The following is a 16,896-nucleotide window of genomic DNA, read 5'->3' as shown; positions in this document are numbered from 1 at the left end:
ACAGTACATCCCCGGTTTCTGATGTAAGGCTCGATGATTCATTAGTTGTGTATAACACCCAGTGCACCATGCAATACGTGCCCTCCTTACTACCCATCACCGGTCTATCCCATTCCCCCACCCCCCTCCCCTCTGTAGCCCTCAGTTTGTTTCTCAGAGTCCATAGTCTCTCATGTTTCATTCCCCCTTCTGATTACCCCCCCCTTTCTTTATCCCTTTCTTCTCCTACCGATCTTCCTAGTTTTTATGTGTCATAGATGAGAGAAATCATATGATAGTTGTCTTTCTCTGCTTGACTTATTTCACTTAGCATTATCTCCTCCAGTGCCGTCCATGTTGCAGCAAATGTTGAGAACTCGTTCTTTCTGATAGCTGAGTAATATTCCATTGTATATATGGACCACAACTTCTTAATCCAGTCATCTGTTGAAGGGCATCTCGGCTCCTTCCACGATTTAGCTATTGTGGACATTGCTGCTATGAACATTGGGGTGCATATGGCCCTTCTCTTCACTACGTCTGTATCTTTGGGGTAAATACCCAGTAGTGCAATGGCTGGATCATAGGGTAGCTCAATTTTTAACTTTTTAAGGGACCTCCACACTGTTTTCCAGAGTGGCTGTACCAACTTGCATTCCCACCAACAATGTAGGAGGGATCCCCTTTCTCCACATCCTCTCCAACAATTGTTGTTTCTTGCCTTGTCTATTTTTGCCATTCTAACTGGCGTAAGGTGGTATCTCAGTGTGGTTTTGATTTGAATTTCCTTGATGGCTAATGATTTTGAACATTTTTTCATGTGTCTGTTAGCCATTTGTATGTCTTCATTGGAAAAGTGTCTGTTCATATCTTCTGCCCATTTTTTGATTTGTTTATTTGTTTCTCGTGTATTGAGTTTGAGAAGTTCTTTGTAGATCTTGGATACCAGTCCTTTATCTGTAGTGTCATTTGCAAATATATTCTCCCATTCCGTGGGCTGCCTCTTAGTTTTTCTGACTGTTTCCTTGGCTGTGCAGAAACTTTTAATCTTGATGAAGTCCCATAAATTCATTTTATCTTTTGTTTCTCTTGCCTTTGGGGATGTATCATGAAAAAGGTTGCTTTGGCCGATGTCGTAGAGGTTGCTGCCTATGTTCTCCTCTAGAATTTTGATGGATTCCTGTCTCACATCGAGGTCTTTCATCCATTTGGAGTTTATTTTTGTGTATGGTGTGAGAGAGTGGTCAAGTTTCATTCTTTTGCATGTAGCTGTCCAATTTTCCCAGCACCATTTATTGAAGAGACTTTTTCCCACCGGATGTTTTTTCCTGCTTTATCAAATATTAGTTGCCCAAAGAGCCGAGGGTCCATTTCTGGGCTCTCTATTCTGTTCCATTGGTCTATGTGTCTGTTTTTGTGCCAGTACCATGCTGTCTTTGTGATCACAGCTTTGTAGTACAGCTCGAAATCCGGCATTGTGATGCCCCCAGCTTTGTTTTTCCTTTTCAACAGTTCCTTGGAGATTCGGGGCCTTTTCTGTTTCCATACAAATTTAAGGACTATTTGTTCCAGTTCTTTGAAAAATGTCCTCGGTATTTTGGTCGGGATAGCATTGAAAGTGTAGATTGCTCTGGGTAGCATGGACATTTTAACTATGTTAATTCTTCCGCTCCATGAGCATGGAATATCTTTCCATCTTTTTATGTCTTCCTCAATGTCTTTCAAGAGTGATTTATAGTTTCTAGAATATAGGTCCTTTACGTCTCTGGTTAAGTTAATTCCAAGGTAACGTATGGTTTTTGGTGAAGATCTTTATAGATTTTGAATACTAACCCTTTATCAGATTTATCATTTGCAAGTATCTTCTCCCATTCTGTCAGTTACCTTTTAATTTTGTTGTTTCCTTCACTGTGCAGAAACTTTATATCTTGATGAGGTCCCAAAAGTTTATTTTTGCTCTCTTTCCCCTGCCTCAGGAGACATATCTAGAAGGAAGTTGCTATGGCTGATGTCAAAGAGGTTACTACCTGTGTTCTCTTCTAGGATTTTGATGGTTTTCTGTCTTACATTTGGCTCATTATTTTATTATTATTTTTTAAGATTTTATTTATTTATTTGACAGAGAGACAGCCAGCTAGAGAGGGAACATAAGCAGGGGGAGTGGGAGAGGAAGAAGCAGGCTCATAGCGGAGGAGCCTGATGTGGGGCTTGATCCCAAAACGCTGGGATCACGCCCTGAGCCGAAGGCAGACGCTTAACAACTGTGCCACCCAGGCGCCCCTATATTTGGCTCTTTAATCCATTTTGAATTTATTTTTGTGTATGGTATAAGAAAATGGTCCAGTTTCATTCTATTTTCTATGTTTTAATCACAAGTAGAACAACCAATTAGTTTTGATATTTCACAACAACACATACAACTATAGACAAGTACAGCTCAAATGTATCCTTTAGTTCATAAAGTAGGATTGCAGAATACTGCAAATCTGGCCTACTCACTGCAGGAAAGAAACCCTAAATGAGTGCATTATCCACTTAACCTTGAGACTTTTATTTGTAGCATTACCTTTGTTTGTGTGTATTTTAAAAGACACACACTTTACCAGTTGATATATAAGGAGAGCAATATAGAATCTTTCATTTTTATTTATTTTATTATTTTATTTTTTTGCTTATTATGTTACCCAATGAAGCATATCATGTCTACATAGAGATGCTGTTAACCATGGAACTAAGAACTATTATAGTCTCATAAATTCTGCTTGGCAGTCAGACATGGGAGCAAAAGTGCTTTGATTTGGTGTACCTTCAGGGTGATTTTAGGAGTTAACATTCATTTTCGTGGAAATAGAATGTCACATTAATCTTCTTGTACATAACATCTTTGTGATTTTCTCTCACTGAGAAAGTCAAGTGCCATTCTGTCCTTAAATCCCCTTGAATATCACATGTTCCTACTTTTTAAAAATATTATGGAAAATTTAAAACATGCAGTAAAATACAGAGAGGTAGTACAGAGAATAGTACAAGGAACCCCCATATACACATCACCTAGCTTCAATGAACATTTTGCTCATCCTCTCTCACATACATATCACCCACTTTTGTCTTTGGGGAGGATGATATAGAATTTTAAATTTTAAAATTCATCTTCCAGTATACCTTATACTTTTAAGATTTACAAACAAATCCATTCAGTGTTAACAGAATAATTCTCTGGAAAATGAGATCCGGAAAAATACATTGATGTCTCTTTTTCATGAGATTGACCACAGTTAAGATCCTCAGCAATTTGGTCCCATTTCTCTAACACCTTTTTTTTTTTTTTTTTTTTTTTAAATTACCCATTTGCGCCATCAGTCTGGTTTGGTTCACTTGGTCCACTCACTGTTAGTTTCTCCACATGGTGAACATCCAATAAATTTTGAATAAAGGACTTATTGGATAAGTGAATGAAGCACTGTATGTACCTGAATCAGCATCTTTTCTCATCTCCCTGTCTAAAGCTTTACCTCTTGGTTTCTGCCAATGCAGCAAGAAATACACATCCAAAGCTTCTCACTGTTATTCCCTTTTCCACTCACTTTTATTACTCTGTCATTCTTTTTTAGTTTTGTTCTCCTGCCACTCTTCTTTCTACCCTTTGGAGTATGAGAGTTCTACAAGGACCTGTCTTTCTTTCAAGGCTTATCTTAAATTTTACTTTCTCTGTGCTGAATGAAACTGATTAGTCCTTTTTCTTATCTACTAATCTCTATACTGTTCATTTAGACACTTTCTTTTATTGCTTTGCATTAGTTAATATTTAAGTGGAAATTTTTTATTTCTCCCAGGAAACTTTTAAAAATTGTTTTTGTTTTATTCTTCTTTATTGCTCCCTTAACACTATCTTAGTTCCTTTATGCAATCAGGACCCAGTAAATTTTCTGTTTTCTTTTGGCCACATTTTTCTATTTTCCACATGCTGCTGTTACTCAGAATAGTCTGTATCTAATTGAAATAGCATTCACCAGAGCTAGCAAGGAAAACAAAACAAAAACCTAGGATCCCAGTTACATTTGAATTTCAGGTAAATAATGAACAATTTTTTTAGTATAAAAATGTCCTGTATAATTCTGTAGGTCATACTTACACTAAAATATAGGTCATACATACACTAAAAATATTATTCACTGTTTATCTGAAATTTAGATATAACTGGGCATCCTATATGTTATCTGACAATTTCATTTTATTTATTTATTTTTTAAAATTTAAATTCAAGTTAGTTAGCATATAGTGTAGTATTGGTTTCAGGAACAGAATTTAGTGATTCATCACTTACATATAACCCCCAGTGCTCATTTCAGCAAGTGCCCTCCTTAATGCCCATCGCTTGTTTAGCCCATCCCCCGCCCACCTCCTGTCCAGCAACCCTCAGTTTGTTCTCTATATTTAAGAGTCTCTTATGGCCTGTCTCCCTCTATTTTTATCTTATTTTATTTTTCCTTCCCTTCCCCTTTGTTCGTCTGTTTTGTTTCTTAAATTCTACATATGAGTGAAATCATGTATTTGTCTTCCTCTGACAGACTTATTTTTCTTGGCATAATATACTCTAGTTCTGTCCACATTGTTGCAAATGGCAAGATTTCATATCTTTTGATGGCTGAATAATATTCCAGTGTGTGTGTGTGTGTATGTATATATATATATATACCACCTCTTCTTTATCTGTTCATCAGCTGATGGACATTTGGGCTCTTTACATAATTTGGCTATTGTTGATAATGCTGCTATAAACATTGGGGTGCATGTGGCCCTTTGATTCAGCATTTTTGTATCCTTTGGATAAATACCTAGTAGCACAATTGCTGGGTCATAGGGTAGTTCTAGTTTTAACTTTTTGAGGAACCTCCATACTGTTTTCCAGAGTGGCTGCAGCAGTTTCCATTCCCACCAACAGAGCAAAAGTCCCCTTCCTCTGCATCCTCACCAACATTTGTTGTTTCCCGAGTCATTAATTTTAGCCATTTTAGCAGGTGTGTGGTGGTATCTCATTGTGGTTTTGATTTGTATTTCACTGATGCTGAGTGATGTTGAGCATCTTTTCACGTATCTGTTAGCCATCTGTATGTCTTTGGAGAAATGTCTGTCTTCTGCCCATTTTTAAATTGGGTGGGTTTTTGTTTTTGTTTTTGTTTTGTTTTGTTTTGTTTTGTTGGTGTTGAGTTGTATATGTTCTTTATATATTTTAGATACTAATCCTTTATCAGATATGTCATTTGCTAATATCTTCTCCCATTCCATCCATTGCCTTTTAGTTTTGTTGATTGTTTCCTTCATTGTACAGAAGCGTTTTATCTTGATGAGGTCCCAGTAGCTCATTTTTGCTTTTGTTTCCCTTGCCTCCAGAGACGTGTCTAGTAAGAAGTTGCCAGGTCAAAGAGGATACTACCTGTTTTCTCCCATAGGATTTTGATGCTTTCCTGTCTTAAAGTTAGGTCTTTCATGCATTTTGAATTTATTTTTGTGTATGGTGTAAGAAAGTGGTCCAGTATCATTCTTCTGCATGTCACTGTCCAGTTTTCTCAGCAACATTGGTTGAAGAGACTGTCTTTTTTTCCATTGGATATTCTTTCTTGCTTTGTCAAAGATGACACATACATCTGTGGGTCCATTTCTGGGTTCTCTATTCTGTTCCATTGACGTATGTGTCTGCTTTTGTGCCAGTACTGTACTGTCTTGATGATTACAGCTTTGTAATATAGCTTAAAGTCTGAGATTGTAATGCTACTGTTTTGCTTTTCATTTTTAATATTACTTGGCTATTCAGGGTCTTTTCTGGTTCCATACAAATCTTAGAATTGTTTGTTCCAGCTCTGTGAAAAATGCTGGTGTTATTTTTTATAGGGATTGTATTGAATGTGTAGGTTGTTTAGGGTAATATAGACATTTTAACAATATTTGCTTGGAAAGTTTTTCCATTTCTTTCTGTCCTCAATTTTGTTCATAAGTGTTCTGTAGTTTTCATTGTGTAGATCTTTTACCTCTTTGGTTAGGTTTATTCCTAGGTATCCTATGGTACAGTTGTAAATGGGTTTGATTCTTTGATTTCTCTTTCTGCTACTTTCTTATTGGTGTATAGAAATGCAACAGATTTCTGTACCTTGATTTTATATCCTGTGACTTTGCTGAATTCGTGTATTATTTCTAGCAATTTTTTCTTGAACTCTTTCGGGTTTTCTATGTAGAATATCAGGTCATCTGCAAAGAGTGAAAGTTTGACTTCTTCCTTGCCAATTTGGATGCCTTTTATTTCTTTTTATTGTCCCATTACTGAGGCTAGGACTTCCCAGTACTATGTTGAACAACAGTGGTGAGAGTGGACATCCCTGTCATGTTCCTGACCTTGGGGGAAAAGCTCTCAATTTTTCCCATTGAGGATGGTATTAGCTGTGGGTCTTTTGAATATGGCCTTTATGATGTTGAGGTGTGTTCCTTGTAGCCCTACTTTCTTGAGGCTTTTTATCAAGAAAGGATGCTGTATTTTGTCAAATGCTTTTTTCTACATCTTTTGAGAGGATCATACAGTTCTTATTCCTTTCTTTTATTAATGTGGTGTATCACATTGTTTGATTTGTGGATATTGAACCACCCCTGCAGCCCAGGAATAAATCCCACTTGATCATGGTGGATTAAAAATCCTTTTAATCTGCTACTGGGTTCGATTTGCTAGTATCTTGTTGATGATTTTTGCATCCATGTTCATCAGGGATATTAGTCTGTAATTCTATTTAGTGGGGTCTTTGTCTGGTTTTGGAATCAAGGTAATGCTGGCCTCATAGAGTTTGGAAATTTTCCTTGTGTTTCTATTTTTTGGAACAGAGTCAGAAGAATAGGTATTAAATCTTCTTTAAATGTTTAGTAGAATTCCCCTGGGAAGCCATTGAACCCTGGACTCTTGGTTGTTGGGAGATTTTTTATTACTGATTCAATTTCTTTGCTAGTTCTGGGTCTGTTCAAACTTTCTATTTCTTCCTGTTTCAGTTTTGGTAGTTTATATGTTTCTAGGAATTTTCCATTTCTTCCAGATTGCATAATTTGTTGGCACATAATTTTTCATAATATTCTCTTATAATTGTATTTTTGCAGGGTTGGTTGTGATCTCTTTTATTCATGATTTTATTTATTTGAGTCCTTTCTCTTTTCTTTCTTTTTTTTTTTTTTAAAGATTTTATTTATTTATTCGACAGAGATAGAGACAGGCAGCGAGAGAGGGAACACAAGCAAGGGGGAGTGGGAGAGGAAGAAGCAGGCTCCTAGCAGAGGAGCCTGATGTGGGGCTCAATCCCATAACGCCGGGATCACGCCCTGAGCTGAAGGCAGACGCTTAACCGCTGTGCCACCCAGGCGCCCCTCCTTTCTCTTTTCTTTTTGATAAGTCTGGCTGGGGGTTTATCAATTTTGTTAATTCTTTCAAAGAACCAGCTCCTAGTTTTTTTATCTATTCTACTTTTTAAAATTTTCTTTACTATTTATTTCTTCTCTAATCTTAATTATTTCCTTTTTTCTTCTGGTTTTAGGCTTTATTTGCTATTCTTTTCCAGATCCTTTAGGTGTAAGGTTAGGTTGTATACTTTAGAATTTTTTTGCTTCTTTTTTTTTTATTTTTTTATTTATTTACTTGACAGAGAGAGACAGCCAGCGAGAGAGGGAACACAAGCAGGGGAGTGGGAGAGGAAGAAGTAGGCTCCTAGCAGAGGAGCCTGATGTGGGGCTCGATCCCAGAACGCCGGGATCATGCCCTGAGCCAAAGGCAGATGCTTAATGACTGCGCCACCCAGGCGCCCCAGACTTTTTTTGCTTCTTGAAGAACTCCTGCATTTCTATATACTTCCCTCTTATGACTGCCTTTGTTGCATCCCAAAGGTTTTGAACTGTTATGTTTTCATTTTTGTTTGCTTCCATGTATTTATTTTTATTTTTTCTTTAATTTCCTGGTTAACCCATTCATTCTTTAGTAGGATGTTCTTTAACCTCCGTGTATTTATGGTTTTTCCAAATTTTTTTCTTGTGTTTGACTTTAAGTTTCAAAGCGTTGTGGTCTGATAATACACGTGGTATGAGCTCAGTCTTTTTGTACTTGTTGAGGCCTGATTTGTGCCCCAGTATGTGATCTATTCTGGAGATTATCCCATGTGCACTTGAAAAGAATGTGTATTCTCCCACTTTAGGATGAAATACTTGAATATGTCTGTTAAGTCTGTCTGGTCCAGTGTGTCATTCAAAGGCCTTGTTTCCTTGTTGATCTTCTGCTTAAATGGTCCATTGCTGTGAATGGGGTGTTAATGTCCCCTGTTATTATTGTATTATTATCAATGTGTTTAAGTTTGTTATTAATCGATTTATATATGTGGCTGCTCCCAAGTTGGAGGCATAACTATTTACAAGTTTTAGATCTTCTTGCTGGATAGATCCCTTTATTATGATATAGTGCCCTTCTTCACCTCTTATTACAGTCTTTAGTTTTAAAATCTAGTTTGTCTGATATAAGTATGGCTACTCCAGCTTTCTTTTGATGTCTATTAGCATGATAGATGGTTCTCCACTGCCTTGCTTTCAATCTGGAGGTGTCTTCAGGGAGTCTAAAATGAGTCTCTTGTTGGCAGCGTATCTGTGGGTCTTGTTTTTTTGTTTTGTTTTTGTTTTTTATCCGCTCTGATACCCTTTATCTTTTGATTGGAGCATTGAGTCCATTTACATTCAGAGTAATTGTTGATAGATATGAATTTAGTGCCATTGTATTACCTGTAAAGTCACTGTTTCTCTATATTTCTCTGTTCCTTTCTAGTCTTTATTTCTATTGGTCCCTCTTTGCCACTCAAAGGGTCCCCTTTAATATTTCTCGCACCGCTGGTTTGGTGCTTCCAAACTCCTTTGGTTTTTATTTGTCTTGACAACTCTTTGTCTTTCCTTCTATTCTGAATGACAGCCTTGCTGGATAAAGTATTCTTGGCTACATATTTTCCCCATTTATCGTGTTGAATATATCATTGCCACTCCTTTCTGGCCTGTGGATGGGTCTGCTGCCAGTCTTATGTGTCTACCCTTGTTAGGTTGAAGGCCTTTTTCCCCCTAGGTGCTTTCAGAATTCTGTCTTTATCTTTGTATTTTGCAGGTTTCACTATGATACATTGTGGTGTTGACCTGTTTTTGTTGATTTTGAGGGGAATTCTCTGTGCCTCTGGGACTTGAATGTCTGTTTCCTTCCCCAGATTAGGGAAGTTCTCAGTCATAATTTGTTCAAATAAACCTTCTGCCTCTTATTCCCACTCTTCTTCTTCTAGGACTCCTACAATACAGATATTATTGTGCTTTGTGTAATCGCTGAATTCCCCAAGTCTATATATGTGATCTAATAGTTCTCTTTCNNNCCTCTTCTTTTCAGCTTCATTATTTTCCATAATTTTATCTTCTATATCACCTATTTGATCCTCTACTTTTCATCCTCATTGTGATTATATCCAGTCGGTTTTGCTTTTTCGGTTATTGCATTTTTTTCTTTTGGCCTAACTAGTTTTTAGGTCTTTTATCTCTGCAGCCCAGGTTTCTCTGGTGTTTTCCATGCTTCTTTCAAGCCCAACTAGTATTCCTATGACTGTTGATCTAAATTCTTGTTTGGATATATTTCTTATATCTGTTTTGAATAAATCCCTGGCTGTGATTTCCTCTTGATTTGTCTTTTGGGGAGAATTCCTCCATGTTGTTATCATGTCTAAGTTTCTGTCTTTTGCATATTATGAAAGCTTGTTATGTTTCCTGCTCCTGGGAGTAATACTGTATTAAGAAGGGGTCATATACTGTCCAGGGCCTGGCTCTTCAGGAAGCATGTCTGGTGTATGCTGTATACATTCTACTGTTGTGTTTTGGCTGTTCTTTCCCACAGGTCAGTCCCCTATAGAGTTCCTCCTTGCTTGCATTGAGGAGTGTTTCGGCCTTTAACTCGCTGTGTTTTCATTTGCTTGTTAAGATAAGCCTGACTTAGGGGCGCCTGGGTGGCGCAGTCGTTGGGCGTCTGCCTTCGGCACGGGGCGTGATCCCAGCGTTATGGGATCGAGCCCCACGTCGGGCTCCTCCCCTGGGAGCCTGCTTCTTCCTCTCCCACTCCCCCTGCTTGTGTTCCCTCTCTCGCTGGCTGTCTCTGTCAAATAAATAAATAAAATCTTTAAAAAAAAAAAAAAAAGTCCCGATCTAAGAAAAGAGAAAAGGAAAAGGAACAAATAAAGCAAACAGACGAACAAAAAACTATAATCCTGATATCAAAGAAAAAAGAACAAAAAGAAAAAGAAATCCTGGTCCTATTTTCACCAGAACTGAAGCTGACATTTTGGAGCACTCTGTGATCAGTAGACTTGGTACATGTGGGGGGCGTGGGAAAGAGGCCCAATGTGCAGGCTCACAGTCAGATCTGCCCTGGTAAAGATGCCCCTGCTGGGCTCAGGAGGGCAGAGTTTGGTATAAGCAACTCCAGCCTCTGCTGGAGCTGCTGTGTTTCTCTCTGACGTCTGACTGTGCTGGTAGGCAGTGGGGGGGGGGGGGGGTGGAAGTGGCATCACCCCACCCTCTCTTCCCTGGGGAGGGGAACCTGTGGCTGCTGCTGATCAGGAGGCCCTTACAGAAAGGGGAACAGTCTCCCCTCCTGTGTTCCAGACTTTGTTCAGATCCGTGCCCTCAACCTGTCCATGCCCGGGCTGTTGGCATGGCTGGCACCACAGTTCTCCTGTGTTTTATCTCTGGCCAGTGGCTGGGATTCAAAACTCCAAATCTTAAAGGGCACAGCAAGGCATGGACCCACTTGCCTGCCCTGGAGGAGAGCCTCACAGTGCTGCACCTGACACCATTCTTTCCCAGAAAAACAGCCCCATGGTGGGCACACACAGTGGCTGGAGTCTATTGTGATGATCAGTGAAAAGCTGGGACCAGGTTATCTGCTCTCTTTGCGTGCCTCTGTCTCCTGCTGTTGAATGGATGCTCAAAGGCTCCCAGCAGGCCCTTTGTCCTTGGAGAGGCAATATACTCTCTTCCAAATGTACTCCAGGAAGGGGCATGATCAGGGCGCCTGGGTGGCTCAGTTGGTTATTAAGAGACTGCTTTCAGCTCACGTCATGATCCTAGGATCCTGGGATCGAGTTCCGCATCAGGCTCCCTGCTTAGCAGGGACTCAGCTTCTCCCTCTGCCCTTTCCCCCTGCTTATGCTCTGTCTCTCGCTCTCACTCCTGCTCTCTCTCAAATAAATAAATAAAATTAAAAAAAAAAAAAAAAGAAGGGGCATGATCTCTCCCAGGGCAACCCAGGAGATCCCCTCACCATAGCATGTTGTGCAAACCCTATGCGCTGCTCTCTCTCCTGCTCTCTCCCTCTCTCTCTGACTTTGCTCCATGAAAAGCACTCCTTACACTTCGTGGCACCACAGCTTTTCTCTCCCCCAATTCACAGCTCCAAACCTCACATCTGCCACGTTCTCTCCCTCCAATTGTGCAGATTCTTTTCTTAATCCTCAGATTAATTTCTTAGTTGTTGAAAATGATTTGATGTTGATCTGGCTGTGTTTGAGGGACCAGGCAAGCCTAGGGTCCCTGACTACTCCGCCATCTTAACTCCTTCCTTTATCTGACAACTTTAAGTTTAAAGTTTATTTTACTTCAATTTTTTCTCCAGATAAAAAGGGTAGATAAATCAGTAGATATCTTCTTTGAATATGTCAAACAGTTGAATCTTGATGAATGATTTTAGTTAACTAAAATTTCTTTGGTAGCCCGATGTATCGTAAGTTAAACCTTGCTTCTGTCTTGGTCAGTTTGTCTTTCTTATTTTTTAGTGACTCACAGTCCCTTTGGTCTGCAGGCTCCATACTTCTGTCATTTCTAGCCTTTACCCATCCCTGGTGTAAAGAGTTGCCAAAGCCGTAGTCAGACTTTCTCTCACTTAATCTTTCACCTTCCTTTCCCCATTCTCGTTTTTTTTCTAGAATGCTCTCCTTCCTCCCATTGCCATAGCCGGGTTCTTTCTCATCCACCACAAACACTGCAGAAGTCTTAATCAGCCCTAAAGAACTTGCTTGATCTTTTAGTGCTTACATGCTCTAGCCTATCCTTTTGCTACTGTATTTCTTGAAAAAAATAGTCTGGGATAGCCTTTTCCATTTTTTCATCCTAAACTTTCATCCTTTCATCCTCAACTCAGTTCTCTACTTTGAATCTCCCTCCAGTGTTTAATATTAGGAGTATTCAGTATTAGGAGTTAGTTGTGAATGTGTTAAATGTAAGAGAAAACACAAAAACAAACCATGGATTTAGCTGTCTTCATCCCTCAACATCTTTGCAACACTAGACCCTCTCAGCTCTCCTCCTGAACTTGTTTTTCAATGTTCTCATGTACCTTTCCTTTTACCCATCATTCTCATGGCATATTCATAATCTTTTGTGGTATCTTCACTTTGTTGTGGGTACTTTAGATGTTTTACACTCTTTTCCTTCCCCTAAGTTGATGTCTTCACATCTGACATCTCTTCTAGATCCAGGTCTCCAGATGCATTAGACATCTGTGCAGCAGAGCCACAGTATTCTTGCAATGGAAAGTTCTAAGCGTCATGAGAAATAGAGATAATGTGTTCTGAGAGTTCTGACAGATAGAGGGGTCTTCTGAAATTATGTTCCCTTTTGTTTTGCTCTTAAACTTTTGACATGAGTAGTAAATTATGATGTATATAATTCTGCGTAGGAAATAAAGATCAAAGCCATAGAGAAGAAAGAATCACCTATAAGGTATAAAGGACAGAAGCTGTGAGATAAAATCCTCCCGAATTAAGCCCAGGGGAGAGAATGGTGGCTTGAGTAAGGGTGGTAGCAGTGGTTATGGGTGAAATGTAGTCCAATTTGGGATGTGATTTTTTTTTTAATTTTATTTTTAAGTAAACTCTATACCCAGCTAGAGCTCGAACCTACAACCCTGAGATCAAGAGTCACATGTTCTACCAACTGAGCCAGCCAGGCACCCCTAATTTTGGATGTATTTTGAGATCATTTTTGCCATAATGTGCCATGTGAGAAAGAGAGGAATTAACAATGACTTCAAGGTTTTCTGTTTTTGAATCCAGAAGGATGAAGTTGCTATTAACAGAGATGGGCAAGATCCTAGGGGAACAGGATTTAAGAAGGGATTAGAAGTTAGTTTTGGACATATTAAATTTAAAATGCCCACGAGGATTCAAACAGGCATATAGCTTACCAAGAAGTAGTTACAAAAGAGATTTTGTTTTGTTTGGAGAACATTTGCTGATGAGTTAACAAATCATTGTTAGTCTTGTGATCATGAATTTGCTCTTAGAGTAAATGAAAACTGGAGTGTGGTTGACATACAAGGAGAATGTCGTACTATGAGGACAGAATAATCTCACGACAGCACCAGAGCAGTGCTTCTAAAGCTTCTTCGCATCACTGCTTTCTTTGAGGTTCTAATGAAATCTGTGGTTGCTTTTCCCAGATACACACTCACACACACAGTGTCTTAATGTGGTATTTCAGGGCACCCAGGGATTTCTTCCTTCAGGTCACTTAACATCTATGCTAGATATGTCCAACCCAGAACTGCCCTCTTTTAGGAGCCAGTGTTACTTGGTTGTACATTTTCTACCATGATGTACTGAGTGATAATCAGAGGGGTTTACATGTGAAGAGTACTATTCTGTACTGTGGTCGTGGTGACCTTCATGGTCCTCTTTTTCAGCCATGTAAGTGAAAAATCCTATTGGCACTTGCACAGGAAAGTGAAGTTACTTTTTTTTCTGTTTTCCAAGTAAACAGTGGTAGAGCTGAGATCGAAGCTCATGACGGTATTTTCCCAGTCTGCTGTTTTGGTATATTTTCAGTATTTACTTCAGATGAATTCTTTGGGAGTGGTATGAATCTGGGAAGGAATCATTTACATGTTTTTGCTTTTTCTATGACTTACTACAATTTGAAAATACAAATACTCAAAACCAAAACTGTTTACAGTGAATCAACCAGTATCAAAAACACTATCCATGAAATAATAATGTAAGTATGAAAGGTCATCAAACAAAAATATGTAATGTACTAGTATTTATGAAGCATGAAAATTTTATTTAAATGGATAATAGAAAGTAATATAGGAGTCTTAGACAAGAAATTAAACCAGGACAGACAAACTTTTTCTGTAAAGGACCAGAGAGTATGTATTTTAGGATTTATGGGTCAGATATCTGGTCTTTGTTGAAATTACGCAACACTGTAGTTATGGCACAAATACAGTGATGAATGTTATGTAAAGAAATGAGCATGATTGTTTTTCAATAAAACCTTATTTATGAAAACTGGGGCCAGGCTGAATTTGGCCTGCAGGATATAGTTTGTTCAGTCTTGGATTAAACTACTCATGGCAATTTTAGATAACTTATACATGATAGATATAGATAACTTTTATTTATTTTTTAAAAAGATTTTATTTATTTATTTGATAGAGGGAGAAAGAAAGCACAGGTGGGGGGTGAAGAGGGACAGAGGGAGAGGGAGAAACAGGCTGCCTTGATGCAAGGCTCGATCCCAGGACCCGAGATCATGAGCTGAGCTGAAGGCAGACGCTTAACTGACTGACCCACCCAGGTGCCCCTGATACAGATAACTTTTAATAAGACAGCATTGTTTTTAAAGCAGTGTTCCCCTCAGACTAAGCTAGGATTCCAGAGAGGTAACTCAGCACCTGCCTTGAGGTGGATCAGGGATATTGAGAGAGAGAAGCTCAATGCCTCTTAACTACGTAGCACAGAATAGCTCAGTTTTAAATATTGGGGTTTTAGGTAAAGTTTACATGAAGAGATATTTCACTGATAATTAAAATTTGAAAACTATTGGGTTACAGCAAGTGGTAACTGAAATCTGTACAGTTTCTTTTTTTATGTTTCCTTTACATAGGCAAAACAAAATGGATCTCTGAAGTAAAAAATACCATTTGTACTCAAAAGTTCCATAGATAACAAAATAAGATATATTGGGGTAAAAATTACATAAATTATATCTGTGACAATTAAATTATTAGCTAATTATCTAAAACTCTACTTTTTCATATCTACATATATACACCATTAATAGATGAACCATGTTTCGTCTTAATGTTTGTTTGTGATATGAATGCTGCCTGAAGTCCAATGAAGCTAATCTTCATTGGTATCAGCTTATATGGAATAATAACACTGAAATAACACAAACAATGTAGATGCCTCTTCAGTGATATTTAAATAGAATTATTTATTTGCTAGAGTTAAATTTTTATGGGAGTGGGAAACTTCATGTATATATATTCTGAGATGTCTATGCATGCTGCCTGAAGTATTTATATTAAAGCCCTTAGATGGTTTGGAAGCTAAATTGTCTGTATGACAATACAAAAAATCATTTGAGGCTTACAAAATAGTGATATTGGCATTTTAGGCTGATGTAAATGAGAAAACATATCTATCATTTTTATGTACATGTGTATTGTTTTTTTGCCTCATCCTGAATCTCTGTAAGAAAATCAATAAAAATTGCCTGTTGGGATTGTCTTAACACAGTTTACTTCTTTGGGTTATTAAGAAGGAATCTGCTGATACTGAAGTGCTGAAGTGATATTATGGTAAATTTTTGCTGATCTGAAAACAAAGAGATCTGTTACCTATTATGACCTCTAAACTTCAAATGTGTTCTGCTAAAAACATCCATATGCAGAAATCTGAAAAACAAGATGAGACATGATTAATCACCTCTCAGAAGAGTTTGATAAAAGAATAATTATGTAATTCAGCTGTTTATAAGTTGAAACTAACACAGAAAAATTTCAGGGAAAAATCTAGATTTTATTTTTTTTATTGATTTAGGTAAGCACTTTACCTTTTGAGCTCTATAAAAATATGAACTCTTTCTGGTCAGAAATCCTTCTTTTGCATGTGTATCTTCTTTTATGATTAGGTTACTTACATCAAGAGAATTCATTGAATAGTAAAGAATATTGATGATGTGTTTGTTGTGAGGTAGAACTCTTGCCCTAAAGGACAGGAGAAATTTATCTTTCCATATTTATTTACAAGGTATTCTCAAATAACTCTTCTGGTAGCACATGATGTACTCATTAGCCCTGGACGCAAGAGAAAATCCAAGATCACGGCACTCACAGTTTCCGTGTCTGATGAGGACCCACTTCCTGGTTCATAGACAGGCTTCTTCTCATTGTGTCTTCATATGTTAGATGAGAAGATGAGACAAGGGAGCTCTCTGGGTTCTGTTTTATAAAGACTTGAATCTCATTCATGTAGGCCCCATTCTCATGACCAAATCACTTCCCAAACACCATCACATATGATTTTCAACATATTTAGGGGAATTGTAGTCAGCACCCCATTAGTGTTGTCTGTAAGTGGCTGCAAGAGGGCATAACATTTTAGGTGAGGTAGCTCTTATGTGACTGAAGGCAGTTCTCTAGAGAAGGAGGCAGCTAAAACTCTGAGCAGCTAGGGGATGAGTACCCTGGCCTTATCCATTGTGTTAGCAAAAAGATTCTCCTGCATATTAGAAACAGAAAATAGGAACAGGAGTTAGCTGCTATCAAGAAGTACTGACAACACGGGGCGCCTGGGTAGCACAGTCGTTAAGCATCTGCCTTCGGCTCAGGGCATGATCCCGGCGTTCCGGGATCGAGTCCCACATCGGGCCCCTCCACTGGGAGCCTGCTTCTTCCTCTCCCACTCCCCTGCTGTGTTCCCTCTGTTGCAGGCTGTCTCTCTGTCACATAAATAAATAAAATCTTAAAAAAAAAAAAAAGAAGTACTGACAACACAATAGCAATTCATGAGATAGAAGAAAATTTGAAAATTGACCCATGAGCTT

At 38.4% G+C, this 16,896-nt stretch overlaps 1 protein-coding gene across 1 annotated transcript in view; it reads left to right on the top strand.

Annotated features, from left to right (window-relative positions):
- SLC4A4 (solute carrier family 4 member 4) overlaps window positions 1-16,896 on the top strand; it is a 450,189-nt gene that overhangs the window by 377,434 nt on the left and 55,859 nt on the right. The window lies entirely within an intron of this gene.

This window comes from Ursus maritimus, unplaced genomic scaffold (genome assembly GCF_017311325.1).
Source record: "Ursus maritimus isolate PB19 unplaced genomic scaffold, ASM1731132v1 scaffold_8, whole genome shotgun sequence".
Lineage (NCBI taxonomy): Eukaryota > Metazoa > Chordata > Mammalia > Carnivora > Ursidae > Ursus > Ursus maritimus.
The sequence above is the reverse complement of the archived record's forward strand: the minus strand, read 5'-3'. Positions and strand labels throughout refer to the sequence as shown.